Here is a 10000-nt window from a genome sequence, read left to right as displayed (position 1 = left end):
GCTGATGATGATGATGATGCTGATGATGCTGATGATGATGCTGCTGATGATGATGCTGATGATGCTGATGATGCTGATGATGATGCTGCTGATGATGTTGCTACTGATGATGATGATGATGCTGCTGATGATGTTGCTGATGCTGCTACTGATGATGATGATGATGCTGCTGATGATGATGATGCCGCTGATGATGCCGCTGATGATGCTGCTGATGATGATGCTGCTACTGCTCATGCTGATGATGCCGCTGATGATGATGCTGCTGATGATGCTGATGATGATGCTGCTGCTGATGATGCTGCTGATGATGCTGCTGATGATGCTACTGCTGATGATGCTGCTACTGCTGATGATGCTGCTGATGATGCTGCTGATGATGCTGATGATGATGCTACTGCTGATGATGCTGCTGATGATGATGCTGCTGATGCTGCTGATGATGATGATGCTGATGCTGCTGATGATGATGCTACTGCTGATGATGCTGCTGATGATGCTGCTGATGATGCTGATGATGATGATGCTGATGATGATGCTACTGCTGATGATGCTGCTGATGATGCTGCTGATGATGATGATGCTGATGCTGCTGATGATGATGCTACTGCTGATGATGCTGCTGATGATGATGCTGCTGATGCTGCTGATGATGATGATGCTGATGCTGCTGATGATGATGCTACTGCTGATGATGCTGCTGATGATGATGCTGCTGATGCTGCTGATGATGATGCTACTGCTGATGATGCTGCTGATGATGCTGCTGATGATGCTACTGCTGATGATGCTGCTACTGCTGATGATGCTGCTGATGATGTTGGTCGGCGCTGGAGCTCACCGCTGCTGCGTAGTTGTGCACAGCGGCCACGTTGGTGAGGTTGAGGGCGGTGAGCGAGGGTGAGTGAGAGGGTGAGGGAGCCTCACACTCACCACCAAGCCTGCCGCAAGCCTGCACACAGGGTGGGGGGGTGGGGGGGTGAGGGAGTGAGCGAGGGTGAGGGAGTGAGCGAGGGTGAGGGTGAGGGAGAGGCGGTGAGCGAGGGTGAGGCGGTGAGCGAGGGTGAGTATGAGGGTGAGGGAGTGAGCGAGGGTGAGTATGAGGGTGAGGCGGTGAGCGAGGGTGAGGGAGTGAGCGAGGGTGAGTATGAGGGTGAGGCGGTGAGCGAGGGTGAGGGAGTGAGCGAGGGTGAGTATGAGGGTGAGGCGGTGAGCGAGGGTGAGGGAGTGAGCGAGGGTGAGGGTGAGGGTGAGGCGGTGAGCGAGGGTGAGGGAGTGAGCGAGGGTGAGTATGAGGGTGAGGCGGTGAGCGAGGGTGAGGGAGTGAGCGAGGGTGAGTATGAGGGTGAGGCGGTGAGCGAGGGTGAGGAAGTGAGCGAGGGTGAGGGTGAGGCGGTGAGCGAGGGTGAGGGAGTGAGCGAGGGTGAGTGTGAGGGTGAGGCGGTGAGCGAGGGTGAGGGAGTGAGCGAGGGTGAGGGTGAGGGTGAGGCGGTGAGTGAGGGTGAGGCGGTGAGCGAGGGTGAGTGTGAGGGTGAGGCGGTGAGCGAGGGTGAGTGTGAGGGTGAGGCGGTGAGCGAGGGTGAGTGTGAGGGTGAGGCGGTGAGCGAGGGTGAGGCGGTGAGCGAGGGTGAGGGTGAGGGTGAGGCGGTGAGCGAGGGTGAGGCGGTGAGCGAGGGTGAGGCGGTGAGCGAGGGTGAGGGAGAGGGTGAGGCGGTGAGCGAGGGTGAGTGTGAGGGTGAGGCGGTGAGCGAGGGTGAGTGTGAGGGTGAGGCGGTGAGCGAGGGTGAGTGTGAGGGTGAGGCGGTGAGTGAGGGTGAGGCGGTGAGCGAGGGTGAGTGTGAGGGTGAGGCGGTGAGCGAGGGTGAGTGTGAGGGTGAGGCGGTGAGCGAGGGTGAGTGTGAGGGTGAGGCGGTGAGCGAGGGTGAGGCGGTGAGCGAGGGTGAGGCGGTGAGCGAGGGTGAGGCGGTGAGCGAGGGTGAGTGTGAGGGTGAGGCGGTGAGCGAGGGTGAGGCGGTGAGCAAGGGTGAGTGTGAGGGTGAGGCGGTGAGCGAGGCTGAGTGTGAGGGTGAGGCGGTGAGCGAGGGTGAGTGTGAGGGTGAGGGTGAGGGTGAGGCGGTGAGCGAGGGTGAGGCGGTGAGCGAGGGTGAGTGTGAGGGTGAGGCGGTGGGCGAGGGTGAGGGTGAGGCGGTGAGCGAGGGTGAGTGTGAGGGTGAGGCGGTGAGCGAGGGTGAGGGTGAGGGTGAGGCGGTGAGCGAGGGTGAGTGTGAGGGTGAGGCGGTGAGCGAGGCTGAGTGTGAGGGTGAGGCGGTGAGCGAGGGTGAGGGTGAGGCGGTGAGCGAGGGTGAGTGTGAGGGTGAGGCGGTGGGCGAGGGTGAGTGTGAGGGTGAGGCGGTGAGCGAGGGTGAGTGTGAGGGTGAGGCGGTGAGCGAGGGTGAGTGTGAGGGTGAGGCGGTGAGCGAGGGTGAGTGTGAGGGTGAGGCGGTGAGCGAGGGTGAGTGTGAGGGTGAGGCGGTGAGCGAGGGTGAGGGTGAGGGTGAGGCGGTGGGCGAGGGTGAGGCGGTGGGCGAGGGTGAGTGTGAGGGTGAGGCGGTGAGCGAGGGTGAGGGTGAGTGTGAGGCGGTGAGCGAGGGTGAGGGTGAGGGTGAGGCGGTGAGCGAGGGTGAGGCGGTGAGCGAGGGTGAGGGTGAGGGTGAGGCGGTGAGCGAGGGTGAGGGTGAGGGTGAGGCGGTGGGCGAGGGTGAGGCGGTGGGCGAGGGTGAGGCGGTGAGCGAGGGTGAGTGTGAGGTGAGGCGGGTGAGCGAGGGTGAGGCGGTGAGCGAGGGTGAGGGTGAGTGTGAGGCGGTGAGCGAGGGTGAGGGTGAGGGTGAGGCGGTGGGCGAGGGTGAGGCGGTGGGCGAGGGTGAGTGTGAGGGTGAGGCGTGAGCGAGGTGAGTGTGAGGGTGAGGCGGTGAGCGAGGGTGAGGTGAGTGTGAGGCGGTGAGCGAGGGGTGAGTGTGAGGGTGAGGCGGTGAGCGAGGGTGAGGGTGAGGCGGTGAGCTGAGGGTGAGGCGGTGAGCGAGGGTGAGGGTGAGGCGGTGAGCAAGGGTGAGGCGGTGAGCGAGGGTGAGGGTGAGGGTGAGGCGGTGAGCAAGGGTGAGTGTGAGGGTGAGGCGGTGAGCGAGGGTGAGGGAGAGGGTGAGGCGGTGAGCGAGGGTGAGGCGGTGAGCGAGGGTGAGGGAGAGGGTGAGGCGGTGAGTGAGGGTGAGGCGGTGAGCGAGGGTGAGGCGGTGAGCGAGGGTGAGTGTGAGGGTGAGGCGGTGAGCGAGGTGAGGCGGTGAGCGAGGGTGAGTGTGAGGGTGAGGCGGTGAGCGAGGGTGAGGGTGAGGCGGTGAGCGAGGGTTGAGTGTGAGGGTGAGGCGGTGAGCGAGGGTGAGTGTGAGGGTGAGAGCGGTGAGCGAGGGTGAGTGTGAGGGTGAGGCGGTGAGCGAGGGTGAGGCGGTGAGCGAGGGTGAGTGTGAGGGTGAGGCGTGTGAGCGAGGGTGAGTGTGAGGGTGAGGCGGTGAGCGAGGGTGAGTGTGAGGGTGAGGCGGTGAGCGAGGGTGAGTGTGAGGGTGAGGCGGGTGAGCGAGGGTGAGGCGTGTGAGCGAGGGTGAGTGTGAGGGTGAGGCGGTGAGCGAGGGTGAGGGTGAGGGTGAGGCGGTGAGCGAGGGTGAGGGAGAGGGTGAGGCGGTGAGTGAGGGTGAGGCGGTGGGCGAGGGTGAGTGTGAGGGTGAGGCGGTGAGCGAGGGTGAGGGTGAGGGTGAGGCGGTGGGCGAGGGTGAGGGTGAGGGTGAGGCGGTGACCGAGGGTGAGTGTGAGGGTGTGGCGGTGAGCGAGGGTGAGGGTGAGGGTGAGGCGGTGGGCGAGGGTGAGGGTGAGGCGGTGAGCGAGGGTGAGGCGGTGAGCGAGGGTGAGAGTGAGGGTGAGGCGGTGAGTGAGGGTGAGTGTGAGGGTGAGGCGGTGAGCGAGGGTGAGTGAGAGGGTGAGGCGGTGAGCGAGGGTGAGTGAGAGGGTGAGGCGGTGAGCGAGGGTGAGTGTGAGGGTGAGGCGGGTGAGCGAGGGTGAGTGTGAGGGTGAGGCGGTGAGCGAGGGTGAGGCGGTGAGCGAGGGTGAGGGAGAGGGTGAGGCGGTGAGCGAGGGTGAGTGTGAGGGTGAGGCGTGTGAGCGAGGGTGAGTGAGAGGGTGAGGCGGTGAGCGAGGGTGAGTGAGAGGGTGAGGGAGCCTCACGCTCACCACTACGCCTGCCGCAAGCCTGCACACAGGGTGGGGGGGGTGGGGGGGGTGGGGGGGTGAGCGAGGGTGAGGGAGAGGCGGTGAGCGAGGGTGAGTGTGAGGGTGAGGCGGTGAGCGAGAGGCGGTGAGCGAGGGTGAGTGTGAGGTGAGGCGGTGAGCGAGAAGCGGTGAGCGAGGGTGAGTGTGAGGGTGAGGCGGTGAGCGAGAGGCGGTGAGCGAGGGTGAGTGTGAGGGTGAGGCGGTGAGCGAGAGGCGGTGAGCGAGGGTGAGTGTGAGGGTGAGGCGGTGAGCGAGGGTGTGTGTGAGGGTGAGGCGAGTGAGCGAGGGTGAGGCGGTGAGCGAGGGTGAGGGTGAGGCGGTGAGCGAGGGTGAGGCGGTGAGCGAGGGTGAGTGTGAGGGTGAGGCGGTGAGCGAGAGGCGGTGAGCGAGGGTGAGTGTGAGGGTGAGGCGGTGAGCGAGAGGCGGTGAGCGAGGGTGAGTGTGAGGGTGAGGCGGTGAGCGAGAGGCAGTGAGCGAGGGTGAGTGTGAGGGTGAGGCGGTGAGCGAGAGGCGGTGAGCGAGGGTGAGGGTGAGGGTGAGGCGGTGAGCGAGGGTGAGGGTGAGTGTGAGGGTGAGGCGGTGAGCGAGAGAGCGGTGAGCGAGGGTGAGTGTGAGGGTGAGGCGGTGAGCGAGAGGCGGTGAGCGAGGGTGAGTGTGAGGGTGAGGCGGTGAGCGAGAGGCGGTGAGCGAGGGTGAGTGTGAGGGTGAGGCGGTGAGCGAGGGTGAGGGTGAGGGTGAGGCGGTGAGCGAGGGTGAGGCGGTGAGCGAGGGTGAGGCGGTGGTGAGCGAGGGTGAGGAGAGGGTGAGGCGGTGAGCGAGGGTGAGTGTGAGGGTGAGGCGGTGAGCGAGGGTGAGTGAGAGGGTGAGGCGGTGAGCGAGGGTGAGTGAGAGGGTGAGGCGGTGAGCGAGGGTGAGTGTGAGGGTGAGGCGGTGAGCGAGGGTGAGTGTGAGGGTGAGGCGGTGAGCGAGGGTGAGGCAGGTGAGCGAGGGTGAGGAGAGGGTGAGGCGGTGAGCGAGGGTGAGTGTGAGGGTGAGGCGGTGAGCGAGGGTGAGTGAGAGGGTGAGGCGGTGAGCGAGGGTGAGTGAGAGGGTGAGGGAGCCTCACGCTCACCACTACGCCTGCCGCAAGCCTGCACACAGGGTGGGGGGGGTGGGGGGGTGGGGGGGTGAGCGAGGGTGAGGGAGAGGCGGTGAGCGAGGGTGAGTGTGAGGGTGAGGCGGTGAGCGAGAGGCGGTGAGCGAGGGTGAGTGTGAGGGGGAGGCGGTGAGCGAGAGGCGGTGAGCGAGGGTGAGTGTGAGGGTGAGGCGGTGAGCGAGAGGCGGTGAGCGAGGGTGAGTGTGAGGGTGAGGCGGTGAGCGAGAGGCGGTGAGCGAGGGTGAGTGTGAGGGTGAGGCGGTGAGCGAGGGTGAGTGTGAGGGTGAGGCGGTGAGCGAGGGTGAGGCGGTGAGCGAGGGTGAGTGTGAGGGTGAGGCGGTGAGCGAGAGGCGGTGAGCGAGGGTGAGTGTGAGGGTGAGGCGTGTGAGCGAGAGGCGGTGAGCGAGGTGAGTGTGAGGGTGAGGCGGTGAGCGAGAGGCAGTGAGCGAGGGTGAGTGTGAGGGTGAGGCGGTGAGCGAGAGGCGGTGAGCGAGGGTGAGTGTGAGGGTGAGGCGGTGAGCGAGGGTGAGTGTGAGGGTGAGGCGGTGAGCGAGGGTGAGGCGGTGAGCGAGGGTGAGGGTGAGGCGGTGAGCGAGGGTGAGGCGTGAGCGAGGTGAGTGTGAGGGTGAGGCGGTGAGCGAGAGGCGGTGAGCGAGGGTGAGTGTGAGGGTGAGGCGGTGAGCGAGAGGCGGTGAGCGAGGGTGAGTGTGAGGGTGAGGCGGTGAGCGAGAGGCAGTGAGCGAGGGTGAGTGTGAGGGTGAGGCGGTGAGCGAGAGGCGGTGAGCGAGGGTGAGGGTGAGGGTGAGGCGGTGAGCGAGGGTGAGGGTGAGGGTGAGTGTGAGGGTGAGGCGGTGAGCGAGAGGCGGTGAGCGAGGGTGAGTGTGAGGGTGAGGCGGTGAGCGAGAGGCGGTGAGCGAGGGTGAGTGTGAGGGTGAGGCGGTGAGCGAGAGGCGGTGAGCGAGGGTGAGTGTGAGGGTGAGGCGGTGAGCGAGGGTGAGGGTGAGGGTGAGGCGGTGAGCGAGGGTGAGGCGGTGAGCGAGGGTGAGGCGGTGAGCGAGGGTGAGGGAGAGAGGGTGAGGCGAGTGAGCGAGGGTGAGTGTGAGGTGTGAGGCGGTGAGCGAGGGTGAGTTGAGAGGGTGAGGCGGTGAGCGAGGGTGAGTGAGAGGGTGAGGCGGTGAGCGAGGGTGAGTGTGAGGGTGAGGCGGTGAGCGAGGGTGAGTGTGAGGGTGAGGCGGTGAGCGAGGTGAGGCGGTGAGCGAGGGTGAGGGAGAGGGTGAGGCGGTGAGCGAGGGTGAGTGTGAGGGTGAGGCGGTGAGCGAGGGTGAGTGAGAGGGTGAGGCGGTGAGCGAGGGTGAGTGAGAGGGTGAGGGAGCCTCACGCTCACCACTACGCCTGCCGCAAGCCTGCACACAGGGTGGGGGGTGGGGGGGGTGGGGGGTGAGCGAGGGTGAGGGAGAGGCGGTGAGCGAGGGTGAGTGTGAGGGTGAGGCGGTGAGCGAGAGGCGGTGAGCGAGGGGTGAGTGTGAGGGTGAGGCGGGGTGAGCGAGAGGCGGTGAGCGAGGGTGAGTGTGAGGGTGAGGCGGTGAGCGAGAGGCGGTGAGCGAGGGTGAGTGTGAGGGTGAGGCGGTGAGCGAGAGGCGGTGAGCGAGGTGAGTGTGAGGGTGAGGCGGTGAGCGAGGGTGAGTGTGAGGGTGAGGCGGTGAGCGAGGGTGAGGCGGTGAGCGAGGGTGAGTGTGAGGGTGAGGCGGTGAGCGAGAGGCGGTGAGCGAGGGTGAGTGTGAGGGTGAGGCGGTGAGCGAGAGGCGGTGAGCGAGGGTGAGTGTGAGGGTGAGGCGGTGAGCGAGAGGCAGTGAGCGAGGGTGAGTGTGAGGGTGAGGCGGTGAGCGAGAGGCGGTGAGCGAGGGTGAGGGTGAGGCGGTGAGCGAGGGTGAGGGTGAGGGTGAGTGTGAGGGTGAGGCGGTGAGCGAGAGGCGGTGAGCGAGGGTGAGTGTGAGGGTGAGGCGGTGAGCGAGAGGCGGTGAGCGAGGGTGAGTGTGAGGGTGAGGCGGTGAGCGAGAGGCGGTGAGCGAGGGTGAGTGTGAGGGTGAGGCGGTGAGCGAGGGTGAGGGTGAGGGTGAGGCGGTGAGCGAGGGTGAGGCGGTGAGCGAGGGTGAGGCGGTGAGCGAGGGTGAGGGAGAGGGTGAGGCGGTGAGCGAGGGTGAGGCGGGTGAGCGAGGGTGAGGCGGTGAGCGAGGGTGAGTGTGAGGGTGAGGCGGTGAGCGAGTGAGAGGTGAGGTGAGGCGGTGAGCGAGGGTGAGTGTGAGGGTGAGGCGGTGAGCGAGTGAGAGGGTGAGGGTGAGGCGGTGAGCGAGTGAGAGGGTGAGTGAGAGAGGGTGAGTGAGAGGGTGAGTGAGAGGGTGAGTGAGAGGGTGAGTGAGAGGGTGAGTGTGAGTGAGAGGGTGAGTGTGAGGCGGTGAGCGAGGGGTGAGTGAGAGGGTGAGTGTGAGGGTGAGGCGGTGAGCGAGTGAGAGGGTGAGGGTGAGGCGGTGAGCGAGGGTGAGTGTGAGGGTGAGGCGGGTGAGCGAGTGAGAGGGTGAGGGTGAGGCGGTGAGCGAGTGAGAGGGTGAGTGAGAGGGTGAGTGAGAGGGTGAGTGTGAGTGAGAGGGTGAGTGTGAGGCGGTGAGCGAGGGTGAGTGAGAGGGTGAGTGAGAGGGTGAGGGAGCCTCACACTCACCACCAAGCCTGCCGCAAGCCTGCACACAGGGGTGGGGGGGAGGGGAGTGGGGGGTGGGGGGAGGAGGGGCAGGGGGGTTGGGGGAGGGGGGCAGGGGGGGAGTGGGGGTGGGGGGGGCAGGGGGGGTGGGGGATGGGGAGGAGGGGAGTGGGGGTGGGGGGGCAGGGGGGGTGGGGGGGGAGTGGGGGGTGGGGGGAGGAGGAGGGGAGTGGGGAGGGGGGGGCAGGGGGGGTGGGGGGTGTAGACGGGGGGAAGTGGAGGGAGTGTGGGGTGGGGGGAGGAGGAGGGGGAGGGGGGGGAGGGGAAAAGTGGGGGGTGGGGGAGGGGGGAGAGTGGGGGTTGGGGGGAGGGGGGGGCAGGGGGGGAGTGAGGGGAGGAGGAGGGGAAGTGGGGGGTGGGGGGGCAGGGGGGGTGGGGGTGGGGGGAGGGGGAGAGTGGGGGTTGGGGGGAGGGGGGGGCAGGGGGGGAGTGAGGGGAGGAGGAGGGGAGTGGGGGTGGGGGGGGCAGGGGGGGTGGGGGTGGGGGGAGGAGGAGGGGCAGGGGGGTTGGGGGGAGGGGGGGCAGGGGGGAGTGAGGGGAGGAGGAGGGGAGTGGGGGGGGGCAGGGGGGGTGGGGGTGGGAGGAGGAGGGGAAGGGGGGTTGGGGGGAGGGGGGGGCAGGGGGGGAGTGAGGGGAGGAGGAGGGGAGTGGGGTGGGGGGAGGCAGGGGGGGTGGGGGTGGGGGGAGGAGGAGGGAAGGGGGGTTGGGGAGGGGGGCAGGGGGGGAGTGAGGGAGGAGGAGGGGAGTGGGGGTGGGGGGGGCAGGGGGGTGGGGGTGGGGGAGAGGAGGGGCAGGGGGGTTGGGGGGAGGGGGGGCAGGGGGGGAGTGAGGGGAGGAGGAGGGGAGTGGGGGTGGGGGGGGCAGGGGGGGGTGGGGGTGGGGGGGAGGAGGAGGGGCAGGGGGGTTGGGGGGAGGGGGGGCAGGGGGGGAGTCGAGGGGAGGAGGAGGGGAGTGGGGGTGGGGGGGGCAGGGGGGGTGGGGGTGGGGGGAGGAGGAGGGCAGGGGGGTTGGGGGGAGGGGGGGCAGAGGGGGGAGAGGGGGGAGGGAGGAGGAGGGGAGTGGGGTGGGGGGGGCAGGGGGGGGTGGGGGTGGGGGGAGGAGGAGGGGCAGGGGGGTTGGGGGGAGGGGGGGCAGGGGGGAGTGAGGGGAGGAGGAGGGGAGTGGGGGTGGGGGGCAGGGGGGGTGGGGGTGGGGGGAGGAGGAGGGAAGGGGGTTGGGGGGAGGGGGGCAGGGGGGGAGTGAGGGGAGGAAGGGGAGTGGGGGTGGGGGGGGCAGGGGGGGGTGGGGGTGGGGGGAGGAGGAGGGGCAGGGGGGGCAGGGGGGAGGGGGGGCAGGGGGGGAGTGAGGGGAGGAGGAGGGGAGTGGGGGTGGGGGGGGCAGGGGGGGTGGGAGTGGGGGGAGGAGGAGGGGAAGGGGGGTTGGGGGGAGGGGGGGGCAGGGGGGGAGTGGGGGTGGGGGGAGTGGGGGGTGGGGGGAGGAGGAGGGGAGTGGGGGTGGGGGGGCAGGGGGGGAGTGGGGGGTGGGGGGAGGAGGAGGGAGGGGGAGGGGGGGAGGGGGAAAAGTGGGGGGTGGGGGGAGGGGGGAGAGTGGGGAGTGGGGGGAGGAGGGGGGGGGGCAGGCTCAGTGACCCCTCCTGAGGAGTTAGAGGCAGTGGTGGTGGTGGTGGTTGTTGGTAGTGGTTGTGGTGGTTGTGGTTGTTGTGGTTGTTGTGGTTGTAGTGGTGGTGGTGCTCTCACCTCGTCGTCTGGGTAGGGGTCTCTTCCGTGACACCCACCCCTCACCCCCCTCACCCCCCTCACCCCCCCTCACCCCCCTCAGCCCCC

At 68.0% G+C, this 10000-nt stretch overlaps 1 long non-coding RNA gene across 1 annotated transcript in view; it reads right to left on the bottom strand.

Annotated features, from left to right (window-relative positions):
* LOC144954218 (uncharacterized) overlaps positions 1 to 9924 on the bottom strand; it is a 26031-nt gene extending 16107 nt beyond the window's left edge. The window contains exons 1-2 of the long non-coding RNA XR_013641097.1: positions 9914 to 9924; positions 842 to 952 (exon numbers count right to left, since the gene is read on the bottom strand). This is a non-coding gene — a long non-coding RNA (uncharacterized LOC144954218). The remainder of the gene's footprint in view (positions 1 to 841; positions 953 to 9913) is intronic.
* Between the last annotated feature and the right edge of the window lie 76 nt (positions 9925 to 10000).

The sequence above is a fragment of the Lampetra fluviatilis genome, unplaced genomic scaffold (assembly GCF_964198595.1).
Source record: "Lampetra fluviatilis unplaced genomic scaffold, kcLamFluv1.1 SCAFFOLD_901, whole genome shotgun sequence".
Classification (NCBI taxonomy): Eukaryota; Metazoa; Chordata; class Hyperoartia; order Petromyzontiformes; family Petromyzontidae; genus Lampetra; species Lampetra fluviatilis.
The sequence above is the reverse complement of the archived record's forward strand: the minus strand, read 5'-3'. Positions and strand labels throughout refer to the sequence as shown.